The sequence below is a fragment of the Olea europaea genome, unplaced genomic scaffold, assembly GCF_002742605.1.
Source record: "Olea europaea var. sylvestris unplaced genomic scaffold, O_europaea_v1 scaffold2101, whole genome shotgun sequence".
In the NCBI taxonomy this organism is placed as follows: Eukaryota; Viridiplantae; Streptophyta; class Magnoliopsida; order Lamiales; family Oleaceae; genus Olea; species Olea europaea.
This window is the reverse complement of record NW_019238950.1, coordinates 218,537-238,467: the sequence shown is the minus strand read 5'-3', so window position 1 is coordinate 238,467 and position 19,931 is coordinate 218,537. Positions and strand designations below refer to the sequence as shown.

The 19,931-nt window shown below is 34.7% G+C and overlaps 1 pseudogene; it reads right to left on the bottom strand.

Moving 5' to 3' along the window:
• Positions 1-7,802: 7,802 nt before the first annotated feature.
• LOC111380154 lies at positions 7,803-14,028 on the bottom strand (annotated as a pseudogene).
• Between the last annotated feature and the right edge of the window lie 5,903 nt (positions 14,029-19,931).

Below are 19,931 nucleotides of genomic sequence, written 5' to 3'. Positions count from 1 at the left end.
TTCATGGTGGTCAACTCGCTGACTTTCCTAGAGGACCTCTCATGCTCACCGGTGAGATTCTTAACTTGAGACTCTAAGGATTCATTAATAGATTTAATATCACTTAAGACAGTGGAAGATTCCTTAACGTACGCCTCTAACTTAGTGTTCTCTAATTGAAGATCCTGAACTGTTGTACTAAGGGCCTTGTTTTTATTGAGAATTTTCAGACTATCCTGATATATTTTCTCATAGGCCTCTTCGATATCTTCATCACTCACAGATTCATCTCCAAAATCCTCACCATTATCTAAGTCATCATCCCTTTCACTCCCCTGTTCGGATCCACTCTTAACCCTAACAACGAAGGCCACATATTTTCCATTCTCCTTACGTGTGGATTTCTCACTCTGATTGTCCAAGCTAGGCTCGACATCAGTGAAAGTAGTATTCATTACCTTCTTTTCAACTCTCCTAGCACTAGGGCACTCACTCCTCATGTGACCGAAACCCTGACAGTTATGGTATCTCACAGATTTAGATTTTTTCCTAGATTCATTCGGGCTACCTTTTTGTCTCTCTTGAGGCTTCTTCTTATTCCTAAACGTTTTTCAGGATTTCTTAGTTAGGTAGGTCATCTCCTCATCATTGAGTGAATCTGAATCAGAAGATTTCATCCGATTATTCCTAGCGAATTTCAAGGCTATGAATTTTTTCTTAACAGGATTGTCTAAGGTCAACTTATAGGTCTGGAGGGATCCGACTAACTCCTCTACCTTGATAGTGTCTATGTCCTTACTTTCCTCAATAGCTGTGGCTTTCAGCCTAAAACGCTTGGGTAAGGATCTAAGAATTTTTCTAACTATCTTAGGCTCGGGAATTTTCTCACCTAGGTTGAAGGAGGAATTCACTAAATCATTTAAGCTCGCATAAAAGACATCAAATGTCTCATCATCTCTCATCCTGATTTCCTCGAACCTACTGGTCAGCATCTATAACTTAGAATTTTTAACGGCCTGGGTTCCCTTATGTTTGGTTTGTAAAATGTCCCAAACATCCTTAGCTACCTCACACATAGATACTCTCCTAAATTCCTCAGAGGACACAACCATAAACAATGCATGTATGGCCTTGCTATTAAAGTTACAGCTATCCAATTGTGCTCTAGACCAGTTTTCTACGGGGGTGGGAGTGACTACACCATCTACTGTGGTACTAGGAGTAGACCAACCATTCACTACGCTCTACTAGACACGCTCATCCATGGATTTCAAAAATGCCCTCATTCTAACCTTCCAGTATGCATAGTTACTACCATCAAAGTGGGGTGGCACATTCAACGAGGTACTCATCTAAACTCTTTAAGGTCAGGACACGATTTTAGGCTCTGATACCACTTGATTAGGTATTTTTGATGCATGCTTGGCTCTTAATTGACATATAGTTGTTGCATGTGTCACATGTATATTGTTTGTTTTTGTTTTGTTATTTTTCATGCATGTGCATTTTCACCTACGAGTTTTGACGCATGTATGTTTATTTTTGTCTTTGTGTGTTTGACTTTATTTTATTTTGTGTTGAGCATTCATTTTAGGAAACACGAAAAACATAAAAACATTGAAAAATTGAAAAAAACAAAAATAATTGGTTATGAAAATTTCTACAGCATGACACATGACTTAGAGCTTGCACGTTGTATCATGTAGGAGCTAACATTGATAAGCTGTAGAATAATTTCCATTATTTGTTTAGGTCTTTTTGGATTACTTAGTATAGGTTTCCTCATGTACTATCTGTACTGCACACGCTATAAATTTGTTAATGGGACTCTATCGTGTGTGAGATTTGGGATGGCTGTCACATGTTGATAGGGTGACTTTGAATATGAATTGACCAATATTTAGTAGACCTAAACCCGAAAATTATCCCCCCATATTAAAACTCAATATCTTGATGTTCTTTTTCGGGGCCTATTTGACTCGAGTATTTAAGCCTGTGGGGTCTCTTAAAATCTGGTGTCTATGGTCAACTGACTTAGGTTAACTGGCCTAAAGCTCGCTACAGGGGTCATCTTAGTTGCCTAATAGATAAGAAGCTGCACTTAAGATGAAAAAGTAATGAGTTGAAAAATGAGAAAAATATGAAGAGCTGGAATAATATGAAAATCTGAAAATATAAAAGCTCATAGTAAGGGAGAGGTAAGTAAAAATAATAAGTATAGGTCTTACTACACATTACATGGTTTGACTTTCATTAGTAGGAGAATATATTTACTGGCAGTGATTGGCATGCCCCTTCTCACAAAATTAAAGTATGGAGTCCTGCTTGCATTGCAATAGTGACACTTTACACACATGAGTCACTTGTACTTTTTACTCCATTTTGGTCTAAACTGAGTATGTGGAGAGGTCTGCTACTTGTTAATTTTACTTTTGCATGCTATCAACTACATTTTTGAGTTATTATGTGTTATTTGCTCAGATTGTTCTTAATATGATTCCCTTCAGCATTTGTGACAAAAGGGGGAGAGAAAAGTATAACTGAGGAAGAGAAGGGAGAGGGAAAAAAATATGTAAAAGAGCATACACATTGGGGGAGAGCTATTACGTTTGCAATGTGCACATGATTCCATTTATTGACACTAGTTGCATTGCATTGCTATGTTTAGGGGTCGTTGACATCTATCTGTTTGAGTTTTGATGTTTAGTGGTGTTGGTATTTCGGTTGATGTTTTGATTAGCATCAATATCACGTCTCAAACTAGCATGTTGAATTGTGATTAAGTGATTCAATTGTTATATTTCTTGTATCACATGCTTTTATACTAGGTATATGAGTTTGTGGATTTCAGGAAACAGGCACAAGAAGGAATGCACAACTCAATTATTAGAATTACTGGGTAGTATAGTTTTGATTGTTAAGTCCTGACTTATTTTGTAAAGTCCTGACTTCATTTGTATGGTTTTGTCATAGAATGCCAAAGGGGGAGTTTGTTAGGTGTAAAAGTGTAATTGGCGATTCTGTGGACAAAACGGAGTAAACTGTATAATTGTAAAAGTCAGGGACTTAATTGAACATTGGTGTAAAAGTCAGGGACTTAGGGTGAAATTTGTATAGATGAGGTAAATTAGTGTTCGAGTTGTTGAAGGAGTCCAAGATGTCCAAAAAGATCACACAAGATCATCGGAATGGAATTGGAAGTCTAAAGGATATCAAAGAGCCGCACAAAATATGTTCCAAATTTTTAGTCATAAATTGAAATGCATTTTTCACATAGAAAACGTTGGAATTTGGACAAGGATATTTCTAGAAAAATTGTATCCCTTTGAATTATCTTTCCAACTCAACTTGAATCACCTCAATCAAACATCGGACAAGATATTTATGATGAAAATACACACGACTACTCACTGTCGCTCGCTTCTCGCTGGCATTTCGCTCGAGCGAAAAAAAAAGGAATACCTCTCGCTCGATTCTCGCTGGGATCTCGCTCGAGCGACACTCCTATGTGGAAAAAACCCTGTTTCTCATTTTTGAAGTATTTTAGTCGGCCCATACCATCTAGATACCTTCAAATATAAATACTCAAACCCTAGCACGAATTTTCACAGGTTACTACATTATTCTTTCATTGCAAAAGATATTCATAACATCTTTGAAGAGGTCCAAGGTGCAATTAATTGGAGATTTCATCTACATCAATCTTGTGATCCGGCAACCATTGTTTTGGGTAAAAATATTGAATCTACATAACCCAAAACACCTTACTTCCTTAATCTATTGAGGAAGAGACTCTCATTAGAGGATTGAGAGAGGTGGATTGAGACGCATTTACAAGCACAAGAACGGATGGTTCTTGGTGTTCCACTTGGTGATACAATCAGCTAAGAACCAGGAGGTTGTAGTGGACAACAGATTGGGCTGCAGGAGGTAGATCAGGAAGTCTAGCAAGAGGCTAGAAGTATCTACAGCAGTAGATCGTGAGACTGGAACAGCAAGTCTGATTGGGTACGGAGTTTGATATAACATGTACTTGCTGAATTGGTATAGTGGAGGTAACTAGCTTGGTCCTGAATTTTTACCCACGTTGGGGTTTCTCTGTCATCATATTATTTGTTATTTACTGCTTTGCATAATATACAAACTATGGCATTCCAACATAGGTTAATTAACTTGTATGATTAATCATCTAGACAACTAATTAAAGTGACTTGTTGCTTTAGTTAGATTAATTCCGCACGTAAGGTCAAATTAGTTAAAATGAAATCTAGAACATAAACTTGGTAACGTATAAAATTTGAACTTGATATGCTAAAAACGCTTAGATATGCTAGAAAGTTTGACTAACGTGATACAGTATCAAATTCAAATTTTATGCATTACCAAGTTTACGTTCTATATTTTACTTTAACCAATTTGACCTTACGTGCGGAATTAATCTAACTAAAGCAACAAGTCACTTTAATTAGTTGTCTAGGTGATTAATCATACAAGTCAATTAACTTATGTTGGAATGCCGCAGTTTGTATATTATGCAAAGCAGTAAATAACAAACAATATGATGACGGAGAAACCCCAGCGTGGGTAAAGCTCCGGGACCAAACCAGTTACCTTCACTATACCAATTCAGCAAGTACAAGTTATACCAAACTCCGTACCCAATCAGACCTGCTGTTCATGATCTACTTCTAAAGATACTTCTAGACTCCTACTAGACTTCCTGATCTACCTCCTGCAGCCCAATCTACTGTTCACTACAACCTCCTGGTCCTTAGCTGATTGTATCACCAAGTGGAACACCAAAAACCATCCATTTTTGTTTGTAATTGCGTCTCAATCCACCTCTCTCAATCCTCCAATGAGAAAGTCCCTTCCTCAATAGATTAAGTAAGTAAGGTGTTTTGGGTTATGTAGATTCAATGTTTTTTCCCAAAACAATGGTTGCCGAATCACAAGAATTATGTTGATGAATTATCTAATTAATTTTGCCTTAGATCTCTTGAACAAAGATATGAAGATGTTATGCACTCAAAGAATAATGTGGCAACCTCTGAAATTTCGTCCTAGGGCTTGACTATATATATTTGAAGGTGTCTAGGTGGTATGGGCCAAGTAAAACACTTCAAAAATGTGAAATAGGGTTTTTACCGCATAGGAGTATCGCTAGAGCAAGATGCCAACAAGAATCAAGCAAGAGGTATTCTGTTTTTTTCGCTCGAGCGAAATGCCAGCGAGAAACGAGCGATAGTGAGTAGTCATCAGTATTTTTATCATAACTTTCTCATCGAATGTTCGATTGGGGTGATTTAAGTTACGTTGGAAAGATAACTCAAAGGGATACAATTATTTTTGAAATAGCCTTATCCAAATTCCAACGTTTTCGATATGAAAAATGCATTGAAAGTTATGACTGAAAATTCGAAACATATTTTGTACGGCTCTTTGATATTCTTTAGACTTCCAATTGCATTCCGATGATCTTGTGTGATCTTCTTGGACATTTTGGACTCGTTCAACAACTCGAACACTAATTTACCTCATCTATACAAATTGCATCCTAAGTCCCTAACTTTTACACCAATATTCAATTAAGTCCCTAACTTTTACAATTATACAATTTAGTCCATTTTGTCCACAGAATCGCCAATTACACTTTTTGACCTAACATCTAGCTTGGTGAATATTGTTGGAGCTTCTTCTAAGCGTTGTGATATTCTCTAAGAGAAACAAGAAGCCATAATTTCTGAAGCACTCATTAATGGTGAGATTTCAAGTGGGCGAGGTCTTAATCAACAAAGTACTATTGCACGTTTTGGTGATACAGGTTGGGGGATCACATTATCGTACTTCGGTTAGTTTGATTTTGATGTTCTCACCTATAATTGATGTCATTGAAATGATTTCAATTGATGGATCAACACGTGAACAAAGATGTGATGCTGATAATTTATTGGACTCAACACAGTCATTTGAGTTTGTGTTTAATTTACACCTCATGAGAACTATCTTAGGAATTTCCAATAAATTGTATACAGCATTACAAAGACAAGATTAGGATATTGTAAATGCCATGAGTTTAGTGACAGTATGCAAACAAAGACTCCAAGAAAGGAGGGACAATGAGTGGGATTCTTTTTTGGATGAAGTCGTTTCTTTTTGTTAAAAGCATAATATTGATGTTCCTGATATGGATAGTGTGTTTGTACGCCCAGGTCACTCACGACGTAATACTGAAGAAATGACAAATTTTCATCGCTTCCGTGTGGATTTATTTTATTTTGTCATTGATATGCAACTTCAATAATTGAATGATCATTTTTCTGAGGTAAGTACAGAGTTACTTCTTTGTTTAGCATTATGCCCCAATGATTCATTCTCTGCTTTTGACAAGGATAAATTAATTCCTCTTGCTAAGTATTATCCTAAAGATTTTTCAAAGGTACAACTCTTGACACTTGATGATTAGCTTCGAAACTATATTGTTGATATGCGCTCTAACAAGGAGATCAAAGAATTGAAGGGACTTAATGAACTTGCATTGAAGTTGGTTGAGACCAAAAGAATTAAAGTGTATCCATTAGTTTACATGCTTATGACTTTAGGATTAACTCTTCCAGTTGCTACTGCTTCAGTTGAAAGAGTATTTTCGACTATGAACATTGTGAAGAATCGAATGCGTAATCAGATTGGAGACCAATGGGTGAATGATAGCTTAGTTGTGTATGTGGAAAAAGAAGTATTGAATGAAAATGATAACAAGACTATTATACGGCATTTTCAAAGTACGAGAAGCCGTAAGGAAAAATTGTAAAAAAGTACTACGTTTTGATCATTATCGTTATTTCTAATTTGAAATTCTTTTTTACGTAATTTTTTCTCGCCCCCACTGGATCATAATCCTGGGTCCGCCCTTGTTTATATGTGCTAAACAATAAGGTGAGTACTGGAACCCTTTACAATATAATGTTTTTGTGTCTGATTGTAATTGCATTAAGCTAGAGGTATTATGCAGAAACCTACGGCCAGAGGTTTGTGGTTGCCACATGTTAGCTCTAATAATACTTTTAATTTAAAGAAATAATTTCCAATTTAAGATCATCTTTAAAAAATTCAAAAATAAAGAATACACAATTTCTACGACACTCTTTATACTCATTATTTTTGCTTTTTCCATAAACAATTATTAACCAACATTTTTTATTTTTTTTGGCTAGGATTCGTGCAATGCAATACATGAAAAGTTGTGAAACAATGTATGAAAGCATATAGAGGTGGGATTGGCTCTCTAAATTTGAAGAGTCAAATTTAATCTTTATTTTCTTTTTTACACACACAGAATTCGTTCAACTTATCAAAATAAGGATTGATGCCTTAAAATAGAGAATGAAACTAATAAAGACTTTTCGAAAAATATACTCAAAATTTTGATACCTTGGGCTTAAGTGGAAAGAAAAATGAAAAGGAACTGAATGTAATTAAGAGCTCAATTCTCAATCATCTCATAAGTCAAAACTAGTTTAATCCGAAGTTGTTTAATATTTGTTTTAGTAAATAATATCAACATGCACACAAGAGTCAAAGTTGACTCCACATTATAACCAGTAACCACCCTTAAAGTTCTTTATCCATGCAAAATGCGAAATTCCCATTTTTTATTTTTTTTCCTTCTTAAAATCAAGAACGGAATAATTCTGTAACAGTACGGCTCTGATTGGCTTTCTTTCCAGTCCATTCTCTGGCTTCCTTACTCTTCTAAATACCCTACAAAATGCAATTCTTTTTTCTCGTCTCTTTGTAGTTTTTGAAATTAGTCATTTCTCTCTTTAACCATTCAATGTGGCAGTATCTTGACTGCTTTTCTGTTGAAGCCAATTGGTGAAAACTTCAAGTGTTTAAGTGTCAGCTCTATAGTGCTTCTGTGTGAACTCAAGAAGAGATGGCCATGTGAAATCTGGATACATTCTTGAATTTTCTTCGCATATCAATTCCTTTGGTGGCCTTACCATTTTGTCAATCTTTGGACAAAGAAAGAATGCCAAGGATATCCTTGGAACTTTACTGTTCACAACTGCTCTATGCAAGTAACTCATGTAAATCCCATTCGATAGGGCCTGCAAAAAATTTTGACAGTCAGTCAAATCCAATACTCGACATGTACTCTGAGAGAGCTTTTAACTTACCATGAATGTGTCGCCAATGTTGACTACAAAAGCTTGTGGATTGGGAGAAATGGAATGCCATTTTTCATCATAAAAGACTTCAAGGCCACCAACATTATCTTGATGAAGGATAGTCAAGGAAGTAGGGTCACAATGAGGGCCTGTGCCAAGATTTAGATCAGGTTTTTGGCATGGAGGATAGTAGTTTGATCTCATTATAGAATCATTTCCTTTAAAGTATTCTCTAAAACAAGCTGGCCCACCCCAAGGCTCATTCCCAGGAGCTCCATGATGTTAAGAGAAATACTGCTCATGGCTTCAGAATATACTTGGCAAACCCTCCTTTGACAAGCAAAAAAAGGAAAAATAAACGCACGTATAATGAGAAGGATTACGCTATATGTCCAGAAATGGACATCCAGAAAGTGTGCTAGAAGATGATATATGGTGAAATGATTAGATAAAAAAGTTGACTATGTTTTAAGTTGTCCAATAATAGAGTGTTATGCAACATTATGTAAGGCTTGATGTACATGTTATAAGATCTGAATGAGAAAGATTGAAACAACTTAAGCTTTTAGATGAAGCAATCCAACAAGCGCCAACTTTCATACCCGAATTGTCTGTAATTCTCGCCCATCACATTCAATAAATATCTCTCGACAATGTCAGACAACTGAAGATTAGCTCTATAACAAAAAGAAAGTGTCTCTTTCCAGGGAAGCTGGGAGGAAAATCTGTTAGCAAAGCTACTAGCATAACCACAATAATCACCAATTTTTCTCTAGGCCTTTTGTTTCTCATCAAGTGGCTTCCCAAAGAAATAGTCCATGCCCTTGTGAGCTTCCTCGACAAGTTCCAAATCGACGCCATGATTTACAATGAGAAAGACTCCATGTTCTCTACATGCCTGGTTGACTAGACAAGTTGCACCCCAAACAGAGTCCACATCGCCTGAGAGAAAGCTACCTAAATCTATAGTAGGGACATTTAGTACCGATGGTGGCTCGAGACAAGGTTTCTTATGATTAGGCCATATGAACTGTGATGGTATATTGTATCGCCTGAGAGGAAGGTCTTGTATCTCATGGTCGTCAATGGAGGGGCAAATCGAAAAGTAACAACAATTTGTTTTGTTTCTACTGTAGACAAAAGGGACATAATCGGAAGGATTAAGTTGCAGGCAAAAGGTGATTTAGTTGCAAATCATGAAGCGCAACCTTTGAATTCAGACGAAACAAATGCAGTTGAGGATTTTTCAGATGGCGAAAATGTGATGTTAACCGTGGTATCTGATATGGAATCTAGGCCTAACGACCTGACGAGGAATAAATTCTCGATTCGATATGTTCGCATCATATGTGTTTTAATCGAAATTTCTTTTAGACATATGATGCTGTCAAGCAAGGTGGAGTTGTGATGGAAAATAACCAGTCTTGCCGTGTTGATGGAATCATTCGAGTTAGATTAAGGTTGTGGGATGGGACAATCAGAATAATTGATCATGTTCGACATGTTTCAGACCTGAAAAGGAATCTCATTTTACTCAGTACTCTAGATGCAAAAGGGTATAAATTATTTGGTTGAGGTGAAGTTTTAAATGTCTGAAGGGGTGTCCAGGTTGTACTTGAGGGACGGAGAAAGTCTCAGCTGTACATCTTGTAGGGAAGTACAAAATCAGTTAAAAGACATCAGGACAAGTTCAATACCGTGGTGAATATTCAGTTTGGTACAGTACTTCTTGTAACAGACTCTGGGTCAATTCAGAACATTGCAAAGTCTCAGTTGTACATCTTGTAGGAAAGTGCAGAACCGGTTAAAAGACATCAGGACAAGTTTAGTACCGTGGTGGATATTCAGTTTGGTACAGTACCTCTTGTGACATACTCTGGGTCGATTCAGAACATTGCTCAGAGGAGCATTGGTGATTCCGCTTAGCCACCAATTTCAGGGGATACACTATGTTCATTTGTTAGGGTTGGACTAATGGAACGTAGGTTCCATTGTTTCAATAATGTATGGGATGCTTTTGAGGACGTTGAAGGCGATAGTTCTAGCAAGGGGTCTTCTAATCCAGCATGTGGTATGGTTTTCTGCTATAGGGTGTGCTTCGACCCTATTTGGTCAACAATAATTCCTTGGTGAAATTTTGGGAACTCTGGATTTGGCTTTAGGTGTCGCTTGTGGACGCCTTGAAGAGGACGACAGTTTGGTTTGAAGAGTTTTGATACTGTGTTGAGGAAATTGGCTATTTTGACGCAAACAAATTTGAAATCTTGGAGTTACATTCGTGGCACCAGAATTTGGATCAAGGTGGAGATTGTTGTGTTTGTAACCCAAATTAGGGTGGATTTTTTTTTGAAAATAAATCGTTTCCTTATTTTCATGTAGAAAAATTTGTTTCTTTCTATTTCACGTGATTTGTGTGGAAAAATATTATTTTCTTATTCTACATTATTTCTATTTTTATGTTATGTCATGTACCTATAAATAGTGATATTCTCTTTCAATTTTGTTCAAGCAAGAATTGTCAAGTTCATGCATTTCTCTCCATATTGTCAATTAATAAAATATCGTGCTTTTTCGATTAACTCTCTTTGTTAATTTCTTTACTTTTAAATCTTATTTCTCGTTGCGATCTTCATTACTTCATATCGCGTCATTAATCTCATTCACTACAATCCTTCCAGGTCCAACATACACATATATTAAAAAAGATTTAGAAGTATGTTGTTTGATATTTCTCAAATTTGCATTGTTTTCCACCCAATAAAGTTTGTTTTCTCGAAATTAAGTTTTCAACTTATTAGTGCTTGTTTGGTAGGGATTTTTATAATTGATTTTTTGACTGTTAGAAATAAAGTGGGTCCTACCTGTGATAGAAGAATTCAAAAATGACAGCTGAAAAGTGAAATGACGGTCAAAAAATTGATTTTAATTGGATTAAAATCCCTAACAAACAAGCTCTGAAAAGTAAACTAAAAATTTGATTTTAATCCAAACTGGGGCTATATGATTACATATAGAGGTCTAAAAGTAACTTTTACCTCTATTTAAGTTAAGTCAAAGACATGTACCCTGTATTTGCACTAGTCACAACAATTGCAAGCATAACGAAATTATGTACAATAAGAATGACAAAGATGACTGCATGTTGCATCGTTTTCCTTTGGGTATGTATGGTAAACATTTTTTACGTTATATTTTTGTCATCATTGATTATCATCATAGGGGCAGAGCTAAGACAGGACTAAAAGAAATTTAAGATGGGCTAAATGTAAAAGGAATTCCATTTGAAAAAATTCACACAAAAAAATTTAAAAGGAAAAGACCAGATGGGCCCAATCTGCCCGTGATCATCATTATGTAAATGGCACAGAATAATAGGTTCAATAACATATTGTAATTGAATCTATCATTCAATGTCGTTATTTTGTCACACACAGCAGTGATGACAAATTATTCTATACATCTCCTAAGGGCATGCTTGCACTCCCTAGTTCATTTAAACTTCAGGTAAAGCCATTTTACTGACAAGAGTCTGTTCACTCCGATTAATTCACTAATCATACCCAACATTGGACAGAAGCATTTGCCACAAGAAGCTCCAAGGCATTTGGAATCTGTGAAGCAAGTATAGAGGCAGCTTGCATTGGAGGTAACAAACATAAAGAAGATGGCAAAGGATTTGATCATATATTGACACTTGATAAAGGAAGAGACGAGGTATGGTAATGGGAACTCTCGTTACTTAATACATTTTGTCTTCATGTCAATGACATGTTCAAATTTCTTACTGTAATTAGAGGTTTGTTGGTATTAACAGTCCCAATACTCGAAGTAAAATCACAGAAATTAAAAGAACACGATGATTTTTCGCCCATAGGCCCGGATGTTCACCCAAGAATGGGCTACGTCACCACGTTGAGCTTCCACCGAAGTGGTTAACGCTCTAATCCACTAGAAACCAACAATAGAGTGTCAATACAAGTTTACAAACTTCAAATCTACCAAAGATCAGCCTTCAGACCATATTTTTCTCTCACAGACACGAACGGCAGATTACACCAAGTAATCGTTCCTTACAGTTCACCAAAGAACATACACAATCTCTACACAAGTACACCAAGCTAGATCTCACCAAGAGCATCTAAAACAAATCAGAGATTCCAACCAAAAACCAGGGGTTTTTAGAGAGAAGAAAATTACAGAGAGCAAATACGAAGAACAAACCCTAGAAGACTCTCCAATTGACACAAATGAAAAGTCTAAGGTTAGTATAATGAAAAGCCAAATTCATCCAATGGTTCAGCCGACTCCACTTGGCACAATTTGCTCCGTCCAATTAAAATTGAATAGAATCGCATTTTGGAGGAACACGAGTTTGCACAGAATGGGGGCAAACCAGGTCATAAGCTTGGGCTCAAATTATTGGGTTCGATCATTGGGCCATAGGTGTTAAGCATTTTCTTAACAATCTCCACCTTGCTTGACACCTTTGGGTTTCATTGTCGAATAGAGGTTAACTCCTCCTTCGATATCATATGCTCTATGTACCTGCAAAAGAAATTTCAATTAGTAGTAGCATTTAGGAGATTTAAACAATCCCTAAATTTATATACAGTGAGTATTTTTGTACCCATATCTACTGGATTACACTTAGTGGAAATCTTTTCAATTTTTATAATCTCCTTTTCTATAATGTCTCTTATAAAATGAAATTTGACATCTATGTGTTTTGTTCTATCATGAAAAACTGGATTTCTACTAAGATGTATAGCAGATTGGCTGTCAGAATATATTAAAGCATCATTACCAGTAAAGCCAATTTCATCCAACAGATTTTTCAACCAAATACCTTCCTTTACTGCATCTGCGGCTATAATATATTCAGCCTCTGTAGATGACAGAGCTACTATCTTTTGCAGCTGTGATTTCCAACTTATGCAGGTGTCATTTAAGGTAAATACATATGCAGATGTTGATTTCCTATTATCACAATTACCAGCAAAATCAGAATCTACAAATCCTTTTAGTTTAATCCCAGTTTTCCTTTTTCCAAACATTAGTCCTAAGTTTGAAGTTCCCTTAAGATATCTAAGTAGCCATTTCATGCCTTCCCAGTGTTGTTCACCAGGATTACTCATATATCTACTTAATACACTCATAGCAAAAGCAAGATCAGGCGTTGTGCAAACCATGATGTACATTACTGAACCTACAGCATTTGCATAAGGGATTTTATCCATTCTATTTCTTTCTGTTTCAGTTTTAGGACAGTGTTCAGTAGAAAATTTAAAATGACTACCAAGTGGTAAGGTAACTTCTTTAGCCTTATTCATAGAAAATTTATATAGAATTTTGGAAATATATGTCTCTTGAGTTAGACATAGTGTGCAGTCACTTCTATTTCTCATAATTTTCATTCCTAAGATTCTTTTAGCTGATCCTAGGTCTTTCATTTCAAACTCTTGTTTTAACTTTTACTTAATATTATTTATTTTAGTTACATCACACCCAGCAAGTAACATATCATCAACATAAAGCAAGAGATAATAAGAATCCGGACCTCCACCACCTTTATAATAGAAGCAAGGATCATATTCACTTCTATTAAAATCAAGACCTTTTATGAAAGTATCAAACCTAATATACCATTGTTTGGGGGCATGCTTCAGCCCATAGAGTGATTTTTGCAAAAGACACACCCGGTTTTCCTTTCCCTTTTGTTCAAAACCTTTTAGTTGGGTCATGTAAATTTGTTCTTCTAAGTTAATATGTAAAAATGCAGTTTTTACATCTAACTGTTCCAATTCAAAATCAAATTGTGAAACAATGCAGAGAAGAATTCTTATAGAAGTGTATTTGACTACATGAGAGAAAATTTCATTATAGTCAATTCCTTCTCTTTGGTTAAAGCCCTTTGCAACTAGTCTAGCCTTGAATCTAACATTTCCTTCTTTTGTGTCACCTTCTTTGATTTTATAAATCCATTTACAGTCAATGACCTTCCCCCCTTTTGGTTTGGTAATTAAGACCCGAGTCTTATTTTTTTCAAGTGAAAGCATTTCATCTTTCATTGCTGCAAGTCAGGAATTTGAATTTTTTCCCCCAATGGCCTCTTCATATGAATTAGGTTCATTGCCTAAAAAATTCTAAATGTTTAGGGCAGTGACAAGGTCTAATTCATTATATCTAGCAGGTGTTCTTATCTCCCTTCTTTCTCTATCTCTGGTGAGTTGATAGTCCTCTAAAGAATTTATTGGTGGAACAAGTTCAAGTTCAGTTTCATGTTCAGATTTAGGTTTAGGGATTATTTCCTGCTCATGAGTATGTTCCACCTCAATCTGGTCATTAATTTCTAGATCTGAGATAGCTGGGGAGATATCAGATTGAAGATATAAATCATTTTCATTAATTTGAGGGTCTACAGGGACTTTTTCTTTAGTACAAGGCATGTCTGTTTCATTAAAAATGACATTCCTGCTTATTATGACCCTATAACCTCCTTGACCCTTAACCCAGATTCTGTAACCTTTTACACCTTTCCCATATCCTAAAAAAATGCATTTAATAGATCTGGGTTCAAGTTTACCCTCATTTTGGTGTACATATGCTGCACAACCAAAAACTTTCAATTTGGAATAACCAACTGGATGACCACTCCAAACATGGTCAGGTGTTTCATAATTCAAAGATTTTGTGGGGCATTTGTTTATCAAATATGATGCAGTTTTAACAGCTTTCCCCCAGAATAGTTTTGGAAGACCTGCACTAATTATCATGCACCTCACTCTTTCTAATAGGGTTCTATTCATCCTTTTTGCTAGACCATTTTGTTGTGGGGTATAGGTAACAGTCCTATGCCTTAAAATTCTATTGTTATTACAGAAATTATCAAATTCCTCATTGCAGAATTCAAGACCATTGTCAGGTCTGAGAGCTTTAACCTTTTTATTCACCTGATTTTCAATTAAGATTTTCCATGTTATGAAGTTTTGAAAGGTATCAGATTTATTTTTCAAAAGAGAAACCCATGTCTTTCTTGAAAAATCATCAACAATCAGTAAATAATATTTGAAACCAGAATAGGTATTCACAGCAGCTGGTCCCCACAGATCAGCATGCAGATATTCAAGTATAGACTTAGATTTATGGACACCTGTGCCAAATGGGAGTTTCCTTTGTTTGCCATAAATGCAGTGTTTACAAAAAGACACTCTTTCAATTTTTTTCATTTCCTAAGAGACCTCATTTTTTAAGAATGTGTAAATTCTTATCACTCACATGTCCTAACCTTTTGTGCTATATTTCAAATTTATCAAGCTGAGATACTACTGCAAAAATTGGTTGACTAATTATTGGCAAGGTTTTTAAAACATAGATCCCATTGGATTTTTCAACACAAGCAATCTTTGTAAAGTTCTTTTGTAAATTCAAAAAACCTTTGTTTATGGTTGTATCAAAACCTTCATCATCTAGTTCACCTAAAGAGATCAGATTTCTCTTTAGTTTGGGAATGTATCTGATCTTGTTTAGAGTCAATACATTTCCATTTTCTAGTTTTAAAATAACTTTGCCAATATCTTTAATTTTGCAGGTAAAGTCATTTCCCAATATCACTTGATCTCCATTAATTTCAAGAAAATCAGTAAAGTATTCTTTGCAAGGTGTCATGTGAAATATACACCCTGAATCAAGGATCCATTCATCCTTGACCATAGATTGACTAGTCACCTAGACTTGTCCATTTGAGCCCGCAGCTTTCTCATAAGCAATTGCAGCTCCACCTTCAATTTTGTTGATGTTTTTCAGTTCATCAATCCTTTTCATGCAGTCTTTTATAAAGTGACCCATCTTTCCACAAAAGTAGCATTTCTTTCCTTTTGCCTTATTATTATTATAATTGAATTTGGCTTTACCTTTATCAAAATTTCCATTGTATTCTTTTGTTTTTCCAAAATTTTTATTTGAAAAGTTATTGTTGTTTCTTTTGAATTGATTATTTCCTCTGACATTGTAACCAAAACCAATAGAGGAAGATTTGGATTCACTTTGAAACTCCAGTTCTTTGTTTCTTAAAGAAGTAACAATAATCTCCACAGTAATGGAGGTTCTTCCATATTCAAGAGCATTTCTTAAATCTTTATATTTTTCAGGTAAAACAGATAATAAGGCTACTGCCTGTTGTTCATCAGAAATTTCACTACTGTTTGTGAGATCTTGAGTTAATTTGTTAAATCTGGCAAGATTTGCTTCAAGATCAAGATGTGGATCAAATTTGAAACTAAAGAATTGTTTCCAAAGATAACATTTATTGGGGAGTGATTTTGTTTTATAAAGTGATTCAAGTTTAGTCCAAATTCCTTCAACAGTCTCAGTCTTTTCTACTTCTATAATGACACTATCAGACAAATGTAGGAAAATCAAACTCCATGCAGTATCACTTTGTTCATTTCTTTTTCTTTCTATGACTTCTTCTTCCCAAGACTCATCCAGTGCTTTCACACACTTATGTTGCATCAAAAGTGCCTTCATCTTTTGACTCCAAAGAGTAAAATCCCCTTTTCCATTCCAAATCTCTATATCAACTTTAGTACCTGTCATTATTTTTGAATTTTTTTTTTAAACAAACTTGTTTGACCAAAGCAGATTGTGATATGCAATGTAAACAAAATTTATATGCACCAATGTATACACAAAGTATTAGTGTACAAATGACTCTCACACAAGTGCACAGAATATACAACACAGTGAGCAGGTAAATCATATAACTAATAAACCATAAAACAATTATTTTCAGTCAACAAATTTAAGATCTAATCTTGAAGAGGCCGTTAAACCCACTCCTCTCAAATTCTAGGGTTCTCGTATGAAACTCTAGACAAAGGTAGATCCAGGTGGGCCTTCAACCAAGAACAGTAGAGTTATCTGAAGAATCGAAAAAAATTAGGTTTAGGGTTTAAAAACTCATTACCAAAATCGTCTTAGGCCAATAGTGTAAAATAGTGAATACCAGGACTATATTACTTTCCAGCAGAAAACAGTGAATCTAACGCTCACAGAAGTAGTACCACAAAGGTAATGGTTTTTAACCGTCAAGAAGAGCTCCAGTGAGCCAAGAACCGAATTATATATCAAATCGACGATGCTCTGATACCACTGTTGGTATTAACAGTCCCAATACTCGAAATAAAATCACAGAAATTAAAAGAACACGATGATTTTTCGCCCGTAGGCCCGGATGTTCACCCAAGAATGGGCTACGTCACCACGTTGAGCTTCCACCGAAGTGATTAACGCTCTAATCCACTAGAAACCAACAATAGAGTGTCAATACAAGTTTACAAACTTCAGATCTACCAAAGATCAGCCCTCAGACCATATTTTTCTCTCACAAACACGAACGACAGATTACACCAAGTAATCGTGCCTTACAGTTCACCAAAGAACAGACACAATCTCTACACAAGTACACCAAGCTAGATCTCACGAAGAGCATCTAAAACAACTCAGAGATTCTAACCAAAAACCAAGGGTTTTTAGAGAGAAGAAAATTACAGAGAGCAAATACGAAGAACAAACCCTAGAAGACTCTCCAATTGACGCAAATGAAAAGTCTAGGGTTAGTATAATGAAAAGCCATATTCATCCAACGGTTTAGCCAACTCCACTTGGCACAATCTGCTCCGTCCAATTAAAATTGAATAGAATCGCATTTTGGAGGAACACGAGTTTGCACAGAATGGGGGCAAACCGGGTCATAAGCTTGGGCTCAGCTTATTGGGTTCAATCATTGGGCTATAGGTTTTAAGCATTTTCTTAACAAAGGTTGCTCACCTGTATATGACCAATATTGTCAATAAGAACACCACTTTTCTATAAAAATTCTAAATTAGAAATAATTATAAATTTTAATATTTCACTATTATTTACACTGTCAAACTAGTATAGAAATAACTGAAGACTTGAACATTGTCACACTACACCAAGAAAACGGAAATATTTCCCTATGTATCAATACTATTCAAGATTTAACTTTCATATTGTGGTAAGAATTTGAAATTGTCTCCCACGTGTGGTTTTCCTTCCAGATATACAGTGCATTTTTGGTCCAATCGTGTCAGCAAATACTACATGAAAAAAAAAAATTTTATTTATTTTTATGATCATTTTTTAATTTGTTCTGAGACTGGAAATTAATAAGAAAATTTCGAAACGTGGATTGTTCACGAAATATCCATGTTGGTGGAGGTCATTCATTAATTAGTTGCGAGTTGAAGAAGAAGATTATACTGTAAGAATATATTTGCAAAACACCAATTGCAGATTCTTGACAAGACTTCTATTCGTCTCATTAATGTATGTACCCTTCCCTCATTTCAGTTTCTCTCGAAAATTCGAAAGGGGTGTTGTCTTGCATGATTCCAAAGTATTTAGCATGTTGGTCCGGATTTATAAGGTTGATTCTAGAGTCTCAACTTCTAATTATCAAACAATCATAATTAGTATTAATGTTTGGTAGGTTTAAAAAATAAATGTATATCGATAACTTCTTCGATTATCCATGATTAACTGACCAATTTTAACCCTCATAAATAAAATTATTTTCTTTTATATTATATGCTTTTTGGTATTATATATATATGTATAACTTTCTCAATTATCCATTATTAACTGACCAGTTTTAACCCTCATAAATAAAATTATTTTCTTTTCTATTATATGCTTTTTGGTATTCTATTATAATCTACAGTACAATTTATACTTGTCGAGGATTTAAATCCATCTCTTTTTGTTTCCATTGATAACTTGATTTATTTATCTTTTTTGAAATTTTCAAGTTCTAATTAAACATGTGGAATAGATAAAATTCTAAGAAAAATTGAAAATTAACCAAGAAAATCCCTCTGAATTTAATTCCTCATATCCAAGTTTATGTCTTAGATCACTGGAAATATTGAATCCAAAAAAAAATAAAGAGTGAAATAAAAATAAAAATAAAAAAAAAAAAGCTACGATATATACGAAAAGCTTAAAAATGAACTTTACAAGATCTCCAAGATGATTTAATGAAAAGAAAACAGAGAAATATTATATTTTACTTTTGCAGCACATTTCATATTTTGATACTAATAAATGAATTGTTTCTAAAAATGGAAATGAGTTGTAGAAATTCAATTTGAATAAGAGTTTTTAATTGACAAAAATTTCTTTCATATCCAAATAAGATACTGTGGGAGACCTAATACAATAGGGTTAGGGTTTTTCACACAGATTTAATAAATAATTTATTATATTTCTATAGTAAATATTTGGCTTAGACATATATTTAATAATATTACATATTGCTTTAGAAGTAAAAATAAATTTTACAATATTACTTGTTAATAATAATACAAAAGACACCAATCAATGTATATTTTAATTATCGTTTACCGTAAAAAAAGAACTTTTATTTACCAAAATTTAAATTCCGATTCTGAAACTTACAGCTTCAAAACAAATTTTACCAAGTGCTTAATTTATTCTTTCCTGAACTAATTATTTTTTCAATATGGGTAGAATTGATTCTTTTAAATTACAGGAATGCCAAACACTACCTAATTTTTCCTAGAATTCAGACAAAAAGAAAAGGGAAGAATCAAATTTTTAATTAAAACGGTATTGCAAGATCCCAGAATTCAATATATATTGCATTAATATTGGGAATATAATGTCACTTTGTCAATACATAATTTAAATCTTAAATCAAGACTCTATCTATGTTTGATAAAGCTTCAATTTTAACTT